The sequence below is a fragment of the Danio aesculapii genome, chromosome 14, assembly GCF_903798145.1.
Source record: "Danio aesculapii chromosome 14, fDanAes4.1, whole genome shotgun sequence".
NCBI lineage: Eukaryota > Metazoa > Chordata > Actinopteri > Cypriniformes > Danionidae > Danio > Danio aesculapii.
The window spans coordinates 14,301,067-14,313,283 of record NC_079448.1 but is presented as its reverse complement, the minus strand read 5'-3'; the positions used below and the strand labels follow the sequence as shown (position 1 = coordinate 14,313,283).

The 12,217-nt window shown below is 33.6% G+C and overlaps 1 protein-coding gene across 1 annotated transcript in view; it reads right to left on the bottom strand.

Moving 5' to 3' along the window:
• Positions 1-12,217, bottom strand: part of uvssa (UV-stimulated scaffold protein A) — a 70,163-nt gene that overhangs the window by 48,659 nt on the left and 9,287 nt on the right. The window lies entirely within an intron of this gene.

The window sequence follows — 12,217 nt, the reverse complement described above, 5'->3', positions numbered from 1 at the left end:
TCCAGAAGAACAATATTATCAGACATACTGTGAACATTTCTTTATTCTGTTTAACATCATTTGGGACATATTTAAAAAAGAAAAATTCAAAGGGCGGCTAATAATTCTGACTTCAACTGTACATCTCTTTCAATATTCAGGCTCTCATTTAAAGCTGCATTTCGGCCACTCCTAGCCAAAGCTCACAATGAGAAACATGTACAGTGGGTGTATACAGTTCATAAATGCATAGATTAATTTTTGTGTACCGGCAAATGCTGTGCTACAATGGATAGTCAAGACAGGTGGAGTTCTGGATAGTTACAGAACAGCCACCCTGTTCCAACCAAGGTTATTATACAGTAGATTAGCAATTAGTTTTTATTTTCTATTTTAAAATGTGCACTTTAGTTGTAATTTGTTTAATTAATGGTGTTAGTTTCTGTTGAACACAAAGGGGATATTGTGCTTGAAACCTGTAACCATTGACTTCCATAGTATTTGAGAATAGCTGAGAACATAAAGAACAGCTCTCATGCAGCTTCTGAACTGTTCGACCTGTTGCCCTCAGGAAGACACTACAGGTGCATCAGAACAAGGACAAGCAGATTCAAAACAGCTTTTTCCCAAAAAACATTACCATCCTCAACTTACACATGCGCTGACCCCACATATGCACACATATGGACTGGACTCCATGTAAAACACATCTAATCATATACATCGTGTATACAGTTGAAGTCACAATTATTAGCCCCCCTGATATATTTGCCCCCTGTTTATTTTTTCCCTCAATTTCTGTTTAACGTAGAGAAGATTTTTTTTCAACACATTTCTAAACATAATAGTTTTAATAACTCATTTCTAATAACTGATTTCTTTTATTTTTGCCATAATAACAGTAAATAATATCTTATTAGATATTTTTCAAGACACTTCTATACAGCTTAAGTGACATTTAAAGGCTTAACTAGGTTAATTAGGCTTACTAGGCAAGTTATTGTACTGTATGTATGCATTATTGTATGCATCAAGTAAGTGATGGTAGACTATCGAAAAAAATTAGCTTAAAGGGGCTAATAATTTTGTCTATAAAACGGTTTTTAAAAAATTTAAAACTGCTTTTATCCTAGCTGAAATTAAACAAATAAGACTTTCTCCGGAAGAAAAAATATTATCAGACATACTGTGAAAATGTCCTTGCTCTGTTAAACATCATTTGGGAAAAAAAATAATAATAATAATTCTGACTTCAACTGTATATCTCTCATTCAGCCACAGAACTGTTCACCCCCCTCATCCCCTCTGATCCCCTATTTTTGCACTATTATTATCATCTTACATTTACATATTACATATTGTATATATCTCTCTCGTTCTACCTCAGAATTGTTTACTCCACCTCACCCTACCCCCATACCCCAGTTTGCATTATTATTATCATCACTTTACATTTACATAGTACATCTTATATATATATCTTTCTCGTTCTAACTCAGAACTGTTTACTCCACCTCACCCTACCCCCCTCCCCCATGCCATTTTTGCACTACTGTCTACAGTCTACAGTTATTTCTACTGTAACTTGTTGTTCAGTGTGATTGTATTGAAAGGATACATATACATGTTTGCACTGAGTAGTGAGACACACTTATTCTCATTGCACACGTATATAATGTACATTGTATATGTGTACAGTGACAATAAAAGGCATTCTATTCTTTTCGTTATTCCTACTATGGAAGTCAATGGTTACAGGTTTTCAGTTTTCTTCAAAATATCTTCAGTGTTAAAATAAAGAAACTACTTGAGGAGGAGTAAATAGTGAGGATTTTTTTTTTTGATCGACACATCCAAATGTTGATCAAAGCAAAATGTTGTGTTTGCACAGATTATCTATTAACTCTTTAACTCTTATTAACTCTATAAGATTAACTCTTGTGCAAACCTCTTAGTACGTAAAATGAATCATTAAAAATCGTGACGAATTAAGACAAACTTCATCATATTGTCACCTTGGAATTATAAGGTTCTGTCTGCGTTCTAACTGATTTTGAGATATTGAGCTTTTACATTCCATATAGCAAACAATATGTGTGTAACATTTCTCTTTCATACATTAACATGACAGAGACCCTATATTGTACTCTTAATGTAAATGATCAAAATTCTCTTAAATTTGAAAATTGGAGTTAAAAAGAAAAAACAGGTCAAATGCAGACAGAACCTTCTGATTCTAAAAGTCATTTTCCACTTGGAATTATAAGGGTCTATCTGGCAGATCATTAATTAAAACATTACTTTCAAGAAATACAATAAGTCTGCTTATTAATTTAATTAAAAATAATTATTGGTTTCGTAACAATATGTTGATGTTTGAGAAAGTTACATTTTTGCTTTCTATAACATTTATTTAATGTTTTAGGATGAATATTTTTCCTTGTTCAAATTAAGCATACAATGCTGTGCTAAATATTTTGTCCAGCGCAGCTGTTATTTTATGTAATTAATATGGTAATATTTATTGAATTATACGCTTCATATGAATTATTGAATCATATTTATGATAAGTATTTAAGTATTTGCCCTTCAAGGTTTAATATTAATTTTAAAAAAAGAAAATGAGCAAATGGGTTTAATAAACATTGAAAATGTTCCACTGACGATATATACACAAATAAAAATATTTTTTTCACCAATGTAAATTTTAACATTTCATCTCAATGTCAACAAATGATTCTAAATCATCACATTTACACACATCTTTTCAGTTTCAGGTTTCTTCTCATTTTTTTGTGGTGCGGCATTATGTAGTGGACTATGATTTTGTGTTTTTTTCTGGTCTTTCCTGCTGTCAAAAGAGCAGTCTGGTGAAATGACAAAGAAAGCTGATCCTGATTGGTGCATGCATTTGAAATGCCAAGAACCTTTTAGAGCCAAGCTAGACTTCGACTTTGTAGATAAAACCATTTTGTTTTTTTCAAATAAAAAGTCTTATAATGTAAACAACTTACAAAAAAAAAAAAATCACATAATGTAAATAAGTTGTCATTTAATAAGAACATATGAATAACTCATACACAGATAGAGCATTATAATTTTAAGGTGACGATAGTTAAACACACTAAAAAAGCACTTCTCTAAACAGCTGCAGGTTATATTCTCCGCAGAAAGAGTGCTTAATAATTCTGAAAACCACTATTATTTTTGATAATCATTATTTTATTCCAGGTCCTTTTTCAGTGACTGTTGTTAACGTCAGTTTTTACTTTATTGTGAATTTATTTTATTTCAGTAACCTAATTTTTTTTGACCAATAGTTTCAGTCTTGATTTTAGTTATCATTTATTTAAATAACCTTGGTTCCAACACCATTGTGAACCAGAAGATGCGGTGGATTTCTGCAAGATGTATGGAGATAATAACTGTAAACTTTCTGCTATTGTCAGGGTTTTGCCACTTCGGCCTGGCACTGGTTTATTGTGTTGTCCCTCTGTGGATCATTTTGGATTATGGATCATTTTGTTCAGTGCTGAGGTTCAACAAAAAAAGGAAGACACTGGAGTCACTCCATTGAGGTTTTAAATCAATATTTATAAAAAAAAAAAGACTGTAAATTGGCAATTGTGAAATTAGACAAGTATCTAAAATGTTGATATTATGAGGCTAGATAAGTCAGTTACAATGAAAGCTATAACTGCATTTATTTATTTAATTAGGCAAGGCCAGTGAATGCTTGGCAGGCAAATAAAAAATCTAATCTGACTAATACTTTAAGTAAAATCCATGGGGTTGTGCCCTGAGTCAGAATAATGTAATCTCTTGTTTATAACTTTACTTTTGTATTAACTTGATACCTGGCATGCTACTTTGGGCGTACTATATATATATATATATATATATATATATATATATATATATATTTACTATAGTAAGGATATTTTTTGGGATGTAAAAAGAGGGACAATTGAGGCAATGGTCTTCTGCAACACACTCTCCCACAGAAGTCTGGACCCCGCTAGAATGAATCTGCACATATTAGTTGTTTTTATCAGAACAATTTAATAATTTTTGCATTTTCACTATTTCCCATTGCACCATGATCTTTTATCTTCAGAAACACCTTTCCTCCTCCTCATACTGCATAGGAAATGTGAATTGCAAAATTATGAAACTCTTTAAGTAACTTTTTGGGTTCATGGTAAAACTATTGAGCTAATTTGTTTCTAACATAATATACACTTAACTGTATTTATGCTATACAATAAAATATTCTTAATCAGAGTATTGTCTTAATCATGTTAAAATTGAATTATTTTTGTCCATGTAAACGTACTCAATGTGTTTAGTGTGATTGGGCTCTAAGCTACCACAACAAGCAGCAGTTCGCCTTCCTTTAACTTTGTGAATTGATGTGAATTTGATCCTTTTGTTCAGTGTTCGGTGTGCTCTACTGTCTTCAGCCAGTTTGAACAAATTTCTTTTACACAGCTTAAAGAAATAGTGTGTCAATTAAAGCTGTTTGGTTCTTCCACTGATGCTCTTCCACCATATTTCTTGAAGCCAGTTTTTGACACAGTAGGTCCTTTTATTGTAGCTTTAATAAATCAATGTTTTAAAACTGGTAATGTACCTGATGTTTTAAAACTTGCCACTGTAAAACCTCTGCTGAAGCAACCTAACTTAAATCCATCTGTTTTAGCCAATTATAGACCCATTTCAAATCTGTCTTTTATCACAAAGATCTTAGAAAAAGTAGTATTGCAGCAGCTGCAAAGATTTTTAGATGATCACAACATTTTTGAGGTCTTTCAGTCAGGTTTCAAAAAGTATCATTCAACCGAGATAGCGCTTGTAAAGGTTTTAAATGATATTTTGCTTACTGGTGATGTTGGGGACTGTGCGGTGCTTGTGCTGTTAGATCCGAGTGCTGCATTTGACACAGTAGATCATGCCATCTTGTTGGCCTGCTTAGAGCATGTTGTGGGGATAAAAGGAAGTGCCCTGGATTGGTTTAAATCCTATCTGTTCAATCGCAGTTTTAGTCACTATTGGAAAACATTCATCTGACGCAGCACATTTGTCATGTGGTATTCCCCAGGGATCTATTTTCGCCCCTATTCTTTTCTCCTTATATATGCTTCCTCTGGGCTCTATTTTTCGAAAACATGGTCTGTCTTTTTACTGTTATGCGGATGACACCCAAATCTACCTGCCTTTAAAACAAAGTTTAAATGGGCTAAAGACCCTTATGCTATGCTTGTCAGATGTGAAAGACTGGTTGTCCTTTAACTTTCTAGATTTAATGAAAGTAAGAGTGAAATGACTTTGTTCGGCCCATCAAACTCTTCCAGAGCACCGATAGTTAATCTAGAAAAAATAAATAAATACAATTTTCTTTGAAGCCCTGGGTAAAAAAACCTGGGTGTTATTCTAGATGATGGCTTGAGCTTTGTCAAACAGATAAATGCAGTGGTCAAATCCTGCTTCTTTCAGCTTCGACTTTTAAAACAGTCAAATCTATTATATCCAGAAAAAACTTTAAAAAAATAATCCATGCTTTTATTACCACTAGATTGGACTATTGTAACTCATTATACTTTGGGATTAGTCAGAAAACCTTATCCTGGTTACAATTAGTTCAAAATGCTGCTGCAAAGCTTTTAACAGGTACCAAGAAACATGACCACATTACACCAGTTTTACGCTCTCTGCACTGGCTGCCTGTGCACTATCGAGTCACTTTTAAAATGTTTCTCTTGGTTTTTAAATCTCTAAATGGCCTGGCAACTTCTTATCTGTCAGACATTTTAATTGAGCATCAGCCTGGTCGGTCTCTTCGGTCATCTAACGAGAGACTGTTATGCATTCCTAAGTCGAGGCTGAAATGCGGCTGAAAGAGGTGACCATGCTTTCGCAGTAGCTGGTCCTAGGTTGTGGAATGCTCTGCCCCTCTGTATCAGATCTGTTTCATCCCTGTTTGTTTTTAAATCTATAGGTTGAAAACTTACCTCTTTGATTTGACATTTACTCAGTGAAATTGTCTGTTTTAGCAATAATTTTATATATACATTTGGTTTTTTATCCATTTTGATTTGTACTGTGCAGCACATTGGTCAACCTCTGGTTGTGTTAAATAGTGCTATATAAATAAAATTTATGACATTGACATTAATGCTGGAATATATGGCACAAAATTACCATTACAATTGCTGAATTATATTACATTGTTTTAGTGTGTTTAGTTTTATTATTGTTGTTGTAGTTGTTATTATTATTATTTGCAGAATTATATTACAGCTCATTTATAAAATGCTACCTAGTAGTCTACAAGCAGAATAATGTTTTAAATTCATTTTAGCAATCTTTTTTTACCTTTAAGTGGCAAATCATATGTGGCAAATCATATGATCAGATCTGATCACAGTGCATTGTTCCCAGTGCAACCCCCCCCCCCCCCCCCCCCCCAAACCCTCCTGAAATTTGCACCCTGGGAAAGGGTTACGAATACTGTGGCTGAAGCCATCAAGCTTATGTCAACTGAGAAGTGTGGTCAGACTTTGACTGATGATTACTAATCAAACTTTTTTTTCAGTGTACTACTTGAATGGATTAATTGTTCACCTATAAAATAACAATGTGCACTAGCAAGGCACCCAGGGCACATAAACAGCACCCAAAAATGTCCATCTCACCTCAAATAATGTGTTTGGCGAGATCAGGCCCTAAACCACAATAATAACATCCAGCTGCAAGCAGCAGTTTGCCTTCTTATAACATTGTGAACTGGGGCTGCAAAATATGATACAAATATACAATATGTTAAACCAAAATTACCACTACTGAGTGAAGTTATGATGTTTTAGAATGTTTGTTATTGTTGTTGTAGTTGTTATTATTATTATTTTATTACAGCTCATTTATAAAATATTAATGTAATGCAAAGATCATTGAAAATTATTTTACCATAGTTTTTTAGTTTACAGTAGCTATGCTTCCATCCAAAAATGCGAATGAACTTTATGCGCAAAACTGGAATATCGCATTAAAGATGTGCGAATAAAGCAGCGTTTTAAAAGTGAAACGAGTCAAAGCGAACAAAATCATCACTTCCTGATTAACTGGCGCCAAAAATCAACAGTAAAAACTTAATTTACTGTGGTAAGAGAAGCGGCATCAATCTTTTCTTCATCTAATAAATGACTTGCACTTCTTGCCAGAAGGCAATCCTGACACGCAGTGAACGCACGGTGGCGTTTGAAGGTGTCAGACGCGGAGCACAGACGCTCTTGATTCTGGAGGACATTAATAATATAATAACATTAATACTTTAACGATAAGGTGTTTTAGAATGACCAAAACAACAGTTCAGATGTTTTACAATGTGCTCAGCCTGCTGGTTTGTCTATTTACGGACATTTTCATCATCACATGATCTCTTATAACAAAATCACATGACCTTTTTTAATGCGCATACTGAAATTTGTGTGGTAAAAGTGTTTCTATGATAGTTTATGCGCATCTTTTCTCATCGAATAAAAAGTTTATCCTACTCAGTTATGCGCATAAGTTTTTTATGCGCATTTTCAAAATGTATGCGCATCATGGCGTTTCCATCAACCGGTTTTTATGCGCATATGCAAAATGCGCATAAAATAGGTGAATGGAAACAAAGCAAGTGGCATTTCATTTGATTGCTGCTAATGGCATCCGAAATGTTTACCCCTTCTAAAGTCATCCAGGTGCATTGCAACATATGGTTGCATCATTTAAAAGTGAATTAAACTAGTGCATTTGACATAGTTCAGAAATGCTAAATTATAGGTTTGCTTTATTTTTTGTCCATTTTTTATGGGTAGATCTTGTCAACAAGGCAGAGGTAAGGGAACTTGGGCTTAAAAATGTTTTTTAAAACTTACTTTTTATGGTTCTGAAGTAATTACTTAGTAACATGATATGAACTTTGATAAATGACTTTGATAAACTGACAACACTAATAAAACATTGGGCAAGACCAGTTCCTCATCCTGTGACTGAAAAGTTCAGTTGATGGCCACAGTAATGGCCTTTGAACTACTGTGCAAATCTTTGAATCTAGAGATTTAGGGCCCTATCATACACCGGGCGCAATAAGGCGCAAGATGTGTTTGGCATGATTTGTTGCTATTTTCAGACCAACGCAACCCTAATTTTCCCAATTTGTGCCATGTTGTTTATAAATCCAATTGCGCCTCTTTGTGGACTTATGGTTGTTCCAGTCTAGAAAGGAGGCGTTAAAGTGCATTGTTGGTGTGTTGCTATTTTGAGGAACTAAAATAGACTGTGCAATTGATCAGAAGAAAGCTGGTCTAAAGTCCAGGGCAGAATGCGTTAGTTGTGCACCTTAAACACGTACACATTGCTTAATACACACAGGATGCACAGCAATATGCAAATATCTTTGCAAATGAAAAAGAATTAAATGATTAAAATATTACAAAAATTATTTTTTTCTTCATAAATATAAAAGCCACTACCTCCATGCCTTCTTCGTCTCTGGGGGGCTTTTTTCAGTTTATTCATGACGATTTGCTTTTGTATAATGTTATTATTATTAGCAGTATTATTTATTAAATGCATATTTATATTTGTTTAAATAAAAACAAGCTTAGATTTGTCCACCTGTTGGGTTTTGGACCATATGGGGCATGGGACGCGTGTTTGGATATAACTCAGTTTTTTGACCACACATTGTTATTATTGTTCATTTATTAGTTTGCTGGAAATTAGAACTGAATTTAGAAATATTTTTTTAAACAAATCATTGTGCTTAACAAACAAAATTAAATATGGAGGCTAATGGATGTCTTCAGTGGAGTGCGTACAAGACCATTTCCTTATCCACGAAAGTAAAGGAGTAAAGTAAAGAGTAAAAGTTAAGGACAGAGAAAGTAAAGAGCCCGACTGGTGGACGCTTATTCTTTATCCTCATGCTGCAGATGGTCTGTTTAACTGTTTTCTTGCTAGTGAAGCGTTCAGTTTTTCCACTTACAAAGTCCGCCGCTGATAAATGAAACTAAGAGAAAACTGAAGTCAAATTGAAGACAAATTATAACACAATGCTCTTCAAATAGAGTGTGTTGTCAGTAAGCCAGATTTACACTGGCTAAACACAATATCACTCCCACTGCGTGGACCAATCATCTTCTTTTACAGTGGTTTAATATCTCTGAGCAAAAGCAAGATATGATAAAGGAAAGCAAGTGTCAGGAATGAAAAATGTTTGTATTAGTGTACATTTTATCCTATTAGGTTAAAATAGAGCAAAATGGTTTGAACACAGCAAACGAGACCTCAGACAGCCTTTTTCAATCAATACAAACAATTCTATGCACATTTGGTACATTTTAAAGAATTTAGTTCAAGGTAACCACATTATTGATTGTTTTTATCAGTTTAATCAAATTCACTAAAAGTTGGTGTAGGAACTTAGTGTATGTTGTATTCACAAATGTCAAATGTAAAGAATTAATATGTGAATTCATTGTTTTGTTAATCTTTTTTGTATTCATTTTGTCACCTGTAATTTGTATGTGTTAAAATATTCTAAAAATAAAAAATCAAACGACAAGTAACACACCTTCAAAATAGGGTTCTTGAACTTATGGTTTTTGCACTCTCCAAGTAATAGTGTAGCTGTTAACTTATGTTTTTCAGCAAGTACAACAGTTTTAGCTAAAAAATCTTCATGTTTCCTCTACTGTACATCTTGGATGGACTGAGAGCAAGTGGTTTAAAAGCAGATTTTCAGTTTTGGGTGAACTAACGTTATGGGCCCCACCATACACCCAGCGCAATAAGGCGCAAGACGTGTTTGGCACGATTTGTTGCAATTTTCAGACCAGCGCAACCCTAATTTTTACGCTTTTACACCATGTTGTTTAAATAGCAAATCCAATTGTGCCACTTTGTGGACTCATGGACGTGTTGGTCTAAAATAGATGTGTGTTAAGGCGCATCTGAAATCGCACCATTGACCAACTGAAAGCAGGTCTAAAGTCCAGCACAGAGAGCATTAGTTATGTGCCATGTGGATTCAAACACTTACACATTGCTTAATACACACAGGGTGTACAGAAATACACAAATATCTTGACATATGAAAAAATATAAAGGAATAAAATGATACAAAATAATTATTTTCTACTTAAATATAAAAACTATTGCCTCTGTGCCTCATCTCGGGGGGCTTTTTCAGTTTATTCATGACAATTTGCAATTGTATAATGTTATCATTATTAGCAGTATTATTTATTATATGCATATTTATATTTGTTTTAATAAAAACTAGTTTAGATTTGTCCACCTGTCAAGTTTTGGAGATGTATGCATTACCATATGGGGCATAAGAATAGGACGCGTGTTTGGATATAATCAGTTTTTTGACCACATTTCATTATTATTGTTCATTAATTTGTTTGCTGGAAATTACAATTTAGAAATAGTTTTAAACAAATATTTGCACTTAATAAACAAAAAAATAATATGTAGGCTAATGGATGTCTTCAGTGGAGTGCGTATAACACAGTTTTCTTATCCACGAAAGTAAAGGAGTAAAGTAAAGAGTAAAAGTAAACAGAAAAGTTAAAGAGGCCGAATGGAGGAGGCTCGTGCTTTATCCCTACTGCAGATGGTCTGTTTAACTGTTTTCTTGCTAATGAAGCGTTCAGTTTTTCCACTTACAAAGTCCACCATGTACATAGCAAATGCACCATGGTGCAAAGCAACTGACTCTTAAAGATAACGGAAGATGAGACTCTGATTGGTTTAATGCATGTTATGCTCAAAACACACCCATAACTAGGCCCACACGGGAAACTGCGCACACAGAATTCCGCAGATTTTTAGCCCATTATTGCCTACAATTGATTATTGACATTTATTTACTTGTGTTAATGTGTGTAAATTTATATTTATTCAGTTTTTAAATTAATTTCAGTAACATTATTGACTAATATGAAAATGTTCATATTATTTATTTACAATAAAGTTTGTCTTTTAGTAGATATATTATATGAGAGACTTGCTTTTTTTTTAACACATAAAGTGGATCTAGATGGATTTGCATTGTAACCATTAAATAAAAGTTATAAAGGTATTACTTTTTATTTCATATATTAAGGTTTTAGTCATGATACTCCCAAAATCATTCTGCATAAATCTGCAGATTTTTAACAAAATTCTGCACAGAAATAGCAAAAAATGTCCGCAGATTCCTCTTTAAAATAGCAAAAGTGGATTTGGACACGTCCTTAATGCTTTTAAGCCATGCACTTTAGACTTTGCGCCTAGATCATTAAAACAGAGCCCTATATCTTTAAGAACTGGCTAATCAAATGGTGATGCAGAAATGGAATGAGAATTTGAATAAAAGGAGGAGGAATGTACTGTTTAAGTTTCCATTTCTATCTTTCAAATAATTTTGTAACACTATAAGTAAAAAATAAGACATTGAAATGACCATATAAAGACAATAATCACAATTAGATGTTTTTAAACAACAACAATAATAATAGAGTAATAATAGAGCTAAAAATGCAATTGTACAAGGAGATAAATTTTTTCTCCACTCACGAGATCATGTCGATAAAAAAAACATTCTAAATTTTGAATTCACGTAGACTTTGAACTGCAGGCATTCAGTGCTCCTGCAAAAACGTGAGGCACCCAGGGCACATAAACAGCACCCGAAATTACTTTAAAAATATGCCTCTCACCTCAAACAATGGGTTTGGTGTGATCAGGTCATGAACCACCACAATATTATGCAGCTGCAAGCAGCAGTTTGCCTTCTTATAACACTGTGAATAAGGGCTGCAACAATATGGTACAACAACATTTACAATTGCTGAATTATGTTATGATGGTCTAAAATGTTTATTATTGTTGTTGTAGTTGTTATTATTATTTTATTAGAGCTCATTTATAAAATACTAATGTAATGCCTACAAAAATATAGAAAATCCAAATTTTCACCCCACATTTCCACAGACGGTTGCCTCATTTAAAAGTGAGTTAAACAAGTGCATGTCACATACTGTAGCTCAGAAATACTAAATTAAAGGTCTCAAATGCACACTGCTTCATTTTTCCTGTCATTATAGCAGGATCCCGCCAGCAAGGCTGAGCTTAGGGAACTTAAAAATGTTGTTGAGGTGACCACTGATATAAAACACATTTTTTTATTGCTCTGAAGTAA